The sequence below is a fragment of the Rhinopithecus bieti genome, unplaced genomic scaffold (assembly GCF_001698545.2).
Source record: "Rhinopithecus bieti isolate Rb0 unplaced genomic scaffold, ASM169854v2 scaffold_27010, whole genome shotgun sequence".
Lineage (NCBI taxonomy): Eukaryota > Metazoa > Chordata > Mammalia > Primates > Cercopithecidae > Rhinopithecus > Rhinopithecus bieti.
Window position 1 is genome coordinate 2,525,024 of NW_016812757.1, and position 9,519 is coordinate 2,534,542.

General features: G+C 42.8%; 1 long non-coding RNA gene across 1 annotated transcript; it reads right to left on the minus strand.

Annotated features, from left to right (window-relative positions):
- Positions 1–754: 754 nt before the first annotated feature.
- Positions 755–2,172, minus strand: LOC108545148 (uncharacterized). The gene is made up of 2 exons (XR_001890060.1): positions 1,753–2,172; positions 755–1,030 (listed from the first exon to the last, which is right to left on the minus strand). It is a non-coding gene; the product is annotated as an uncharacterized LOC108545148 (long non-coding RNA).
- Positions 2,173–9,519: the final 7,347 nt, after the last annotated feature.

Below are 9,519 nucleotides of genomic sequence, written 5' to 3' on the forward strand. Positions count from 1 at the left end.
ACCCAGCCTGCCTTGAGAAAAAGAAGCCACAAGAAAACTCATACTTACAACACAGACTAGGTGTTGAAGGCAGGTGGTGCAGGAGGAGCGGCACTGCAGACTAAGGAGGTCCAGAGACCATGGAAAAGTTATTGGGAGAAGGAAGGGCTTGAGCTGGTATTTGGGGAACATTGTCAAGGTCTAGACTGACAGATTAAGAGAGGAAGATCACCTCGGACAAACAGCCAACAGGACTCTCTGCCCCTTGGAAGCAGCTCTAGCAGGCTGCTGTGTAATGGAAATGCTGACTTTCACTCATACCGTGTATTTCTATAAAATTATCAATACGAGAAGTTGTCTAAAAAGGAGTGAAGTATTTTTTCATCAGGGAAGAGGCTAGATGCATGTGCTATTTCTTCCTAGAAAGCCAGGAACTGAGTCCAGAATTGGTCTGGCTTCAGAAAACAAAAAAGCCTTTGCCAAGTCTAGGGTTTGCACAGCTCTCCAGTGGAGTTATGAAAAGCTCGATTAGAACATAAAGAACGGTCTGTTCTGTGGGAGGCAATACAGCTTCACCAAGGGGAGAGGGAAAGTCAGCCTGTATCAGTCATATTTCCATCCCTGGGAGACCGTTAGGAGAAATTCAATTAAAACCCATGACTTCTACCAAATCTCTATGGTCAGTTTGAAGAGACTAATTCTTAGAAAAAACTGACTCCAGCATTATCTGTCTTTAGCTGAGCTCTTATGAAAAGAATATAACAGTAAAGAAAAAAATGGTATTTGCTTTTATTAAAACAAAACATAACAACAGCATAAGGCTGCTGCAGAAACTTGGAGATGCTGCAAATGTAGGTCTGTTCTGCTCGTTGGCTTTACCTCCCTCTCGTTCCTCCCTTCGTCCTCCTCATTCTTCATCTTTCTTCCTCATTCTAAGCAGAACGTTTACAAAATTCAGGCTTTCTGTAGGGGTGAATAGCTGAGCTTTAGTTCTCCTCTGGGGCAGAATATTAGCAAGGACAGTGAGCTTAGTTTTGACTGACTCTGGCATCTTCACAAAGCAAAAACCAAGGTATTGCCGTAAGAAAACTGGATTGGGAGTTGGGAAAGGGTATGACTTAATGATAAAGGAATTAAAGAGACACATTGGCATTATTTTGTTCTCCTGACACCTGCACAATACCAAAAGATAAATCAGAACAGAAAACGTTAAAATTAGAAAGGAACTTAGAAATCACCTAGTCAAGGGAGGACAAATTCCACACCCAGTACCATCTCTAAGGTATTGGCATTGCTAATCTCTTCTCTCTGGAACTTTGTGTTGAGTAGGATTCTGAGGCTCAAATTAAACTCACCAGGATTGACTCTTCTGATCAGAGAGCAATGCCTAGTCTTAGAGAACAGAAGTGGCAGTGTCTGCATCTGGTATTAGCATTCTTTATTTAGTTCAACAAAGTCACATGGAGACAATATGTTACATCCTGACTTTAAACATTAGTTCAGAGAAGAAAAGATGCTGAGATCCCTGCTTCAGTTATCCATGACTACATAACAAACCACTACCAAACTTTGTGTCCTAACAACGACTTATTATTTTGCACAGCCTTGTGGGTAATGAGCTTAGGGTGCAGGTGGGGGAGACTGGTGGTTCTCACATGATAACTCAGAGCTCCCAAGAAAGCAAATGTGGAAGCATCTAGACTTCTTCAGGCCCTGTCTAGAATTGGCTGGGAAGCATTTTCATCACATTCCACTGGTCAAAGGTGTTCTTACCTTGTATATACCTGTAGAGATGAGAGAATTTTGGCCATCTTTGCAGATAATCCACCACAGTCCCTCCATGTTGCCTTCATGCAGCAGGTAGGTGAATACCCCATAGGCTTTGCCACCTGGAACAGGAAAGTCAAACTCTCAGTCTCAAGTCCCTAACCTGTGAACTGCTGATAATTCTTACCCCCCAGTTATCATGGTGAAGACCAACAAGATAATGAACATGCAGCACATATCTGTATCACAAGAATTCCATGAAAAGAGCTCAAACTTTTATCATCATCATCTCATTTATGCCTCTTAGCATGAAAAAAGAGGTTGAGAAGGGAAGATGGTGGTTAGGAATTGCTAAGCAGCAAGCCACATGAGTGATCCAGCGTGGACTGGCCTGAACACAGCCTCCATCTCCCCACCCTGGCCAATGTTTTCATATGGACACAACTGGCTTTGTTTCATCAGAATGAAGGCCTCCCTGATGATAGCTCAGTGTTTCCACAGAAATGTCCAAGGAACATGATTATAGAGTCAGTCCCATTCATTAACACAGAGGGTTAGGGGTTGGGAAAATCATCTAATCCAACAGCCTTATTTTGAAAACGAAGTTTCCAAGCCCTAGACATTCATGGAAGCTCATGAAAGACTCCTAATTACAGTGCCCTTCCCATGGTAACATGGGCTTCTTATTTAGTTCTATTCAGAAAACCTGAAGAGAGGCCTCCCTGGCCAATGGCAGTGGGGATTAGAAGCAGTCCATTTCTGTCAATATTTATATTCTATTTTAATAACGCCTGTCTTCTTACAATCAAGTGCAACCTAATTTCTCCAGAGCTGACACTCCCGAGTGTACAGAATCCCCATTTGATTTTGCTGTTTGGGATTTTACCCACTCAGTGGTTTCTCTAAACAACAGTGGAAGTCCCCATCCACCTTGAACCTGAAGGGCATAATTGGATATTTTCTGGCCAACTGGCTCATTGCCTACAGCAGAAATCTAAGGACACTAATTTGCTAAGCCTAGAAGTTTTCCAAAGTCCATGATCCAGAAACACCAAAAATAGAAAAACCAACACAAAAATAAACAAATAGAAAAACCAGGCCAGGCACGGTGGCCCATGCCTGTAATCCCAGCACTTAGTGAGGCCAAGGCGGGTAGATCACCTGAGTTCAGGAGTTTGAGACTAGCTTGGTCAACATGGTGAAACCCTGTCTGTACTAAAATTTAAAAATATTTTAAAAATTAGCCAGGCGTGGTGATGGGTGCCTGTAATCCCAGATACTCAGGAGACTGAGGCAGGAGAACTGCTTGAACCCAGGAGGTGGAGGTTGCAATGAACCCAGATGGCGCCATTGCACTCCAACCTGGGCTTCAAGAGCGAGACTCCATCTAAAAGGAAGGAAGAAAGGAAGGAAGGAAGGAAGGAAGGAAGGAAGGAAGGAAGGAAGGAAGGGACGGAAGGAAGGAAGGAAGGGCAGGCCAGAGATTTTCTTAGAGAAGTATGTGGAAGGATCCCAACATCTAAATGTTTCTACATCATGAGATGAAAGGAAACTGATGATGATCTCTTTATAATAGTTTCTGACATACATTTATCTTCAGGGTTGACATACAGATTATGCTTTTCATTCCCACAACTTTCAGGTAAGTCAGACTGGTGTTTTTACCCACACACCATAGAGGAGGAAAGGTGGGCTCAAAAAAAACTGGCTTGCCCAAAACAAGTTAGATAGTGGGACGCAAGATAAAAAGTGGGCGGACTGAAGCACCCACCTCCTGGCTCCCTCACAGCCATGTGTGCTGATATCTGGGCAACTAAATGTAGAGTTCTGGAGGCCACATGGGGTGCAGGGCTGGAAATTTTAGCTTTAGTCTCATTTCTAGCATCTATGTTGGAAAAGCATTTTGTGTTCTATGCTTTTATTGCATATTCAGCCAGTCAAGAGTCATCATCTATTTCCTTCAGGCTTATGCCACTCACTAATGTCAGTAGAAGCCTGTTCGTTTCTCAGAAATTGTAGTGGAAGATGTAGAAAGCACACTTGTCAAATTTGGGTATGACTCATCTGTGAGAGGAACCTTGAGTGCATAGAAACTCAGTAATAGCATTCACAAAAATCTGGACAGGCTTGAAAGACAGGCTGAAAATAACATTGAAGCAGGAGGAAATGTAATGGTATGAACCTGAATTCAGAAGGCAACTGCCTAAAGGCGGAGCAAATAGGTTTAATAGAAATTGCTTTAAAAACAACCGGGAAGGATGGTTAGCATTAGTTGGCTTCATAGTTTGCATGAGTTTACGGTATGAAGGGTGGGTCAGAAGGTTATAGCCCCTTAAGCCACAGTAAGAGAGTTTGGGTGTTCTGAATGAGGGCAACACATCTGCTCTCTCACTGTTGGATGCAGCAGAGCTTTTGACTCATTTGTGCAGAAGAAAGCCCTGGGAACTGGGCAGTACTTGAAGAATGAACGAAAGATCTGTTAACATTTAGCCCAAAGAAGAAAGGATATATTAGATAAGACTGAATGGATGTTTTCAGATCACTGAAACATTTCCAACCCAGACAGTCAACCGATGAAGGACTCAGGAGCCGGTACTCAAGCAGGTGGAGGAGGCCCCCACGCTGGGTATATAAGTCGAGTAATTCAGGGTCCTGAGCTCACGGACAAGCTATAATGCTGCTCCCAACTCCTGTCTCCAAAATCAGAACCCATGACTCTCTGAAGCCTGCCTGTTAAAAGAGAGATCATGGAAGCAATTGAGAAGGTAATTGGTTTCAGAAAGTTTCGAGGAGCAAAGCACAACAACTAAACGGTGCTGATTGAAATTAGCTGAGCACATACACATGTTTCAACCCAGAAAAGCAATTCCACTTTAAGTACTTCATGTCAGTAAAGCACTACCTCTGATCGGGTAAAATAACAGTGCTGATATCCCATGACTCCATGGGTGACTACGTTTTGCATTCCTTGCACAGACAGATTTTCATACTGACTAGACAGGGATTATGAGCTGTGTGTCAACTCCTTGCCGTTGAATTGGTTTCTGCATTTCTGTGGAGCATACTCGAAAATTCATGAGATTGGAGATGCTCTCTGTACAGGCTCATGTAGGCAGTGACAGACACCCTTAATTTGTAAGCATTAGCAGAATGAGATGCAGTTGCAGAAAGTGTAATTGGATCATCTTTGTATTTTATGTCAGCGTGTCTAAGTACTGCTAAAGAACGCACCACGTGCTCGGTGCCTCCGACAACACAGAGGGGTTGTTGTAGGCATGACAAATGATAGCAGAATCAGCTTCTTAGTGTTATATTCAGAGTGTGTTTGTGTATGTGTGTGTGTATGAGAGAGAGAGAGAACATGCACACTGGCTTTTCCAAGGCACTAGTTGTTAAGTAGGAGAGTTTTAAGATCTGTGGAGCAGCATAATGGCTTTCAAACCTTTCTGACATTAAAATGTTCTATAATCACCTTCCATTAGTAAAACCAGAAAAAGCCTGGCTTTGGTATAAAGCACAAAATTCATTTGCCTTCCTCCCCCAGCCCTTCATGTCCTTGTGCCTAAAATTTTCCAGGCTGTTAAGCTTTCAAGAAAAGAAATCAGTGTACTTTTTCTGTCCTAGGAAAAAAGGTCCAGATTTCATGACTGACCGTGTTTGGAAGACAGGTAAGGTTTTTATAATTAAGTGACATAATTAAAACTAAAGGAAAAGGAAACCAACCCCACCTGCCCAGCTCACTTTTTATGTAAGAAAATTGGGTCCATTCTTTCTTGCTTATGCCAAAATGCACCTAGAATTCAAATCCAGTTCTGACCACCAGATGGTAAGGGAAATGTAAACAGGCTAACATTTGAGAGACAGCTTATAGATCTGGAGACATTTAGCATGGATGAAAAAAATGGAAGCTAGAAACAATAGCAGTCTTCACGGACCTAACGGATCACCCAGTAGAGAAGAGGGTGGGCTAGTTCTCTGTGGTTTTAAAGAACAGAGGGATAGTCAATAGATACTGTTTCCAGGAAAGCATATCCTCACTAAACATCCTCTTGCTCAAAGTTCTTGAAAGTCTTTCCATTAAATAACATTGGTTCCCTGTTGCCAGACCCAGGATGTTCTCTCTGGAAAAAAAAAAATAAAAAATTAGTGATCAAATCGGTTTGGGATGGTTGCAAAACATATCTCCTTGCTTTGAGATTACAACATGCATATTTAAAGATGTAGGATGATGCTAAGCAACTATGCAGTAAAGCAAACAATTAGACGTCATTTAACCCAGTGTTTTTCAACTGCTCCTATAAACTTGTTGACATCTTTCTATCAATATTTCTTTGATCTTATGTTATAATAAGCATACTTTTGTGAACTTTGAATTACAGAAAAAGAGCCAGAATCCTTTATTCTGGTATTTGAAATTCCAAAAGCTCCAGTCCTGACCTTCTGAACATGATTTCTTGCAATATTCTGTGATTCCCAACTTTCACAGCTTGTTGTTCACCTGCCCTCCACCTGGAATCATTAGGCTGCACCCTGATATCTCCATGGGCACCAATCCAGTGCCATTTCTTCACTCAACAAACAAGTATTCTGCACTTAATTCTCAGGCTCAGAGAGGCTAGGTGGTTTCCCCAGGTTCACATAATTAGCTTGGGGTTTGCCTAGCCTCCACATCCAAGAGGTTTCCAGTGTGCCTGTCTCCCCACGAAGGAGGGGTGGGCTTCAAAGTTCCCCGTCAACACCAGTTGCCTCCCACGCAGGGAAGGTACTCACTGTGGGCTTTCGTAAAGATTTGAGGCCCCTGAAGTTTCCAGAGTGCAGTCCGGAGTGGAGCACAGGCCCAGCAGCATGTAATGGAAGCTGAATGTGTCCATCCACCTGCTACAGAGATGTAGTCCTTATACTAGAACACCGCAAGCCCTGGTGACCTTGAAGAAGTCAACTGCCATGCTACAAGTGGCCTAGGAAATGGACCACCTGGAAGGGGGTTGTGAGCAACCCTAGCATCTCAGCTTCTGCACCTCAGAACTGCAGTCTCAGTTTCTCCTTTCACAGGTGAGGAAATGATACCCAGAATGCTTCAGTTATTTGAGTAGCATTGACACACTTACAGGTAACTGAGTCAGAGAATCAGACTCCTGAGCTCCGATAATTCGAACATCATGCAGAGATAGGAAGGCATAACGTCTAGTCTCCAGGCACATAATAGCACAGCGAGGAAACAGACAGCCCGCCTCTGATCAGGATAGTATAGACACCTGAGGCCCTGATAGAGGTTAGAGAAAGGTTACAAAACTGTACTATGTGAAGAAAATATAAAGGACCTTAGCTTTGGAATATTTGGGGAACACAAGAGGTCTCTTCAAATAATTGCTGGCATGTCTAACAGAATAAATCAGTTTTGCATTCTCCTAAAGAGCAACAACTGTAGCCTTTTAGGAAGCACTTTTTGTCTCATGTCAATGCAAGAAAACACTTCTGATTTCTAATCTAAGGACACACAGCTATCAAATAGCAGAGCAGGAATTCCAGCCAATCGCTGTGACTCTAGAGGTTATGCCATTAACCACAAAGCTACCTGCCTGGATACTCATAAACATTAAGTAAAATAATATCAGTCAAGTGTTAAAGCAGAGTGTCCTACATTCGTTTGCTTTATAAATAAAAGCTCTCATTAGTTTTAAACAGGCAAGATTCTAGAATTTTGAAGAAGAAAGCTCAACATACCAGGAGTACCTCATTCATTTATTCATTTTGGGGCACCCTTGAGGTCCCAGACAAGCATGGCCTCAAGTACTGCAGAGAGTAGTATACAAACCTCCTGAAGCTTACATGATTTCCGAGAAGATATCTCTCACTTGAATTGACACACTAAGAAATATACAATGCAGAAAAAGTTTAAGGAAGCTTAAATAAATAGGTATTAGGGAGCATGATCAGCCTAAAGGGGTTGGGTTAATCTAGATGTGATGGCTAGGTAATCAAATGTGGATCAGAAAACCCAGGGACCCCAAGGGCAGCTCTGGAACTGCTTGGCATGTGACAGTCAATGCCTTTGGTGACATTGGATTGCAAAGGCAAAAAATGACTCTGCTAATCATGTGTTGGATGGGTCGTCTGACCAGGTAACTCTCAAGGTAAAAAACTTTAAATTCTAAAATTAGATATATATTTTTACTAGTCTTCAGGAATAGTAACTCATTCTTCCATCTTCCTGCATAGAGCACTTTCTGATTTACAAAGAAGAGCCCTTCGAGGGAAGGTGGGGAGCCCAGAAATCATTCTGGCACAAATCTCCATCTTTCTCGAAGCCAAATTGCCTAACTACTCTGGTCATACGTCCTGGTTGTCCCCAAGAAAAGATGAGCTTTTATGACTGCTGGTAGGTAAATATGAGCCACTGAGCTTGAGGACATTTTGTTTTATTTTCTCTATCAGGACTGTAAAAGCTTTGTAAACTTCTCCTTTGCTGTCCTGTATATGCTCTATCCATATGGAGCTCATTGTGGTTCTCTAAACACAGCACCCTCTGTGCTCACTCCTCAAAGACTTTATAGCTCATTCTTTGTGCTTACAATGCCCTCTGGGCATCCTTCTCCTGCTTAACCCTTACTTTTCTCCAACTCTCAATTCCAGGGTTCTCTCCCAGGAACTCCTCTCTGACGTTCCCCATCTCCTATTTGGGCATGATGTTCCTCCATAGACTGTAGTTCTCAGGGAGGTCCTCAAGCTGGGTTACACTCACTTGTCTGTCTGTCTCCCACTCCAGACTGTGAGCAAGGCCTTTGATGTCTGTGACTTCCGCACCTAGTTGACGGTGGATATGTGGATACTCTCATCAACCTTTTCACTATCCACCCTAGAGCTGACATAAAGTCACAGCCCAGAATAAATCAGGGGACATGGGGATTTGTGTGTGCCACCCAGCAATGTCTGTTGCAGCATCCAAATAACATGATCTCAAGGAAAAGGATCACTTTGAGAATCCACAGAAATGAGCAGACATTCGAGAATGTGGACACTTCACATCTGTTGCTGAGTTGATGGAGAAGCCTCAGCCCTGGCTCCAGAACTGCTTTGAATTGTGCAAAACCATGTTGATGATTCCATTTATAATTCACTAAGCACCTGATACACATCAAGCATAGCCCTGAAATCTCTTTCAGCAGTTATTTCCATCTTAGAAAAAGCAGGACTTTTGGCCCAGACCTCCTACATTGGACAGGGCTGTCGCCCATGGGCCAGCACATGTCACTGGTCCTGGGGTTCAGTCCCCATTTCTAGGCGATATCAGAGCATAATAATATCCTATTGAATTGTTTAACTTGAAAACAATTAGAAAACAATCTTAATGGTGCATTGAGGCCCTTTCATTGTCTTGGTTGACTAGTTACAAGTGGATTTCAATATGTATTTAATCAAAATAACCAGCTGCATTCATTTAAAATGCGGCCCACAAAAGCATCTAAGTGGGCCCCTTACCTCCCTGCTAAGAAAATGCAGGAGAGATTTCACCAGAATTGAATTTGGCAGAAAACGAAAAGCCCCTGAAATCAGCTATCTGGGATACACATTTTAGCTTTGTCTTTATTGGAGCAAAGACAGCTAATAAATGAGTGTGTTCACATGAATGAGAGACAAGCCCGAGGGAGAAGGGCGGGCCACAGACATCAGAACTTACTCACCCCAGGCTCCTGTGAGCCTGTGTCCACAGCAAACCCTCAAAGCTGACATGAACATCAACATCAGGGAGCCTGGTTGCTCTCTGTTCAGAAG